The following is a 2,203-nucleotide window of genomic DNA, read 5'->3' on the forward strand; positions in this document are numbered from 1 at the left end:
TCGGGGTAACTAGGAGCTCATGTTTTCCTGTTTTCTCGCCGGGTTCCTCTGTGATGTTAAATGTTTCACACATGTCCAGAGTGCAGTCAAGAGGAAGAGAGAGTTAAGAGGGGATAAGCAACGAGCCCTGAGATCTGAAAGAAGATATCTGCTGGAGTACAGAAACATGTGGTGTGCGACCAAGAAATCTCAGGCAGCAAAAAGACAAAAAAAAACAACAAAACTTTCCCCTCAAGTATTTACTCGATATAACTCCAGCAGTCGTCTCCCTTCCCTCCCTCCCGTTTTCATCTTGACCCCTGTTTGCTCTGCTGAACGCAGCCTGTTAGAGGTTTTAGAGTGGAAATCCTGCATGGCAGCAGGTTCAATGCGAGGGAAGTCACTTGTTAGTCGCTCTGTTTGTTAAGTAAACTTTGGTGACTTTTATTTTGCAGTCTTTGCTGCAGTGTTTTTGCTCCTTTCACATTTTCCCCCAATTCCCAGTTGGTTTCAATGTGATGATTTTTCAGGTCAAGACATGTCTGGATGTCTCGGTTAAAACTGGACCAAATGTGATTAAAAAAGTATTATATCTACTTAATGGCAAGCAGGTCCCAAAATAGTTTTATTGTCAGATTTTGGCACTTAGTGCTGGTTTAGGTGGAAGTTATTAATCACTTCACTGTCTTTGCAGATATGCTTTTAAGATTTGAGCTCAGGAAAAATGACAGTAAATAACACACTCAGTTGCCAATTTATTAGATGTACCTAATTCAAAGTAATGCTGTCAAATACAGCAGTCCTGTTATCACAGTCTGAGTGGAACAGACGGCAGACACGATGACCAGTTGGATTTAAAATAACAAAAACAGAGTAGAAGGCAAACCAAGCAGATGACTTGACAAGAACTCAAACTAACCAGGAAATGAGAGGCAGGTGGAGAGGAAGGAGGAGACAGCATGGGTGAGGCGAATGAGGTGAGGAAAACAAGAGGAACTGACTGGCTGGGATTAGAACAAAATTAATATGAGGCTGATGCAAGGCAAGTGTGCAGCAAGAACAGGTGCTAGAAAGAAGGAGGAGGACAGAGGAGCACTGGGAAACAGAGAGGAAGCCACTCAGGGCATAAATGTGACTGTGTAACCTGTAATAAATCCTCCATCCACTCCAGATAAAAATGTCCAGTTTTTGGCAGAACTGTCTGGAGGTTGTAACTTGTGTTGCTGTTTGTGTTTTTTTAATCCTGTCCCCATTAATAACAATCTGATGGGCAAAATAACAGAACCACTTGTTTAAATGTAAAAAGTAGAAGATGTGTAAATTTAGTCATATTGAATAGCCTGAAAGACAAATAATTTTTTTTTTAATTTAAATGTTCTTGTATTGTTTCTTTTTTTTTTTTTAAATTTCTGACCATAATTTTATTGCATATACCTCTAGGGCTACATTTTTTTGTACTCTTTTTAAACTTTGAATCACACGTTTGCTGAAACACTGACAGTGATCCACCAGATGTAACAGATCGTTTATTGTTGTCAGTGATGACAATTCTGAAACCCTGCAAATAATAAAAACAAACAAACAAAAAATGTAATTAATGGGGGTGCTGCTGCTGAGCTTTTCTGCTTCTCAGGTTGAGTTTTCGCTCTGATGCCACTGAAGATTAAGAGTTTGGTGAAGTTTTTGTCTGTGTGCAGACTGATGCAGAAGAGAGGGATGATGCAGCTGAGTGGTGGAGGAGGAGGTGGGGGTGAGAGCATCTCTCTCTTTCCTGTGTGGGTCATCGCTACTGACAAACAAACAGTATCTTCTTGTCTTCTTGAATGTCTCCTGGAATACAAAAGTCTCCTCAGGGTTTGGATTTATGACTTTGTTGTGGTGAGCTTGTACAATATAAATGCATATCTCAGATAAAAGACAGTAAAGTGACACATCCCTCATATTGTGCACTGATATACACACTATGAACTAATTCAGCCTCTTTTTCTGAGGGGAAATAAAAAAGTATTTTGTTGAAGTGAACATCAGTTGAACTGTGATGCTGGAAAGTCCCAGTCATCTTCGGAATGTTTTCCAAGATATCCATGCAGCTGGTTTCACCTCTGCTCATAATTTCTTTAAATGTGCATCAGCTGTGAGGAGTTTCCCCATATCTGCTATTACATCGCAGCATTTTGGGGGACAATGAGGTCCATCAACACCACATTAAAAAGTGATCATTTCG

This window comes from Scatophagus argus, chromosome 17 (assembly GCF_020382885.2).
Source record: "Scatophagus argus isolate fScaArg1 chromosome 17, fScaArg1.pri, whole genome shotgun sequence".
NCBI classification, from domain to species: domain Eukaryota; kingdom Metazoa; phylum Chordata; class Actinopteri; family Scatophagidae; genus Scatophagus; species Scatophagus argus.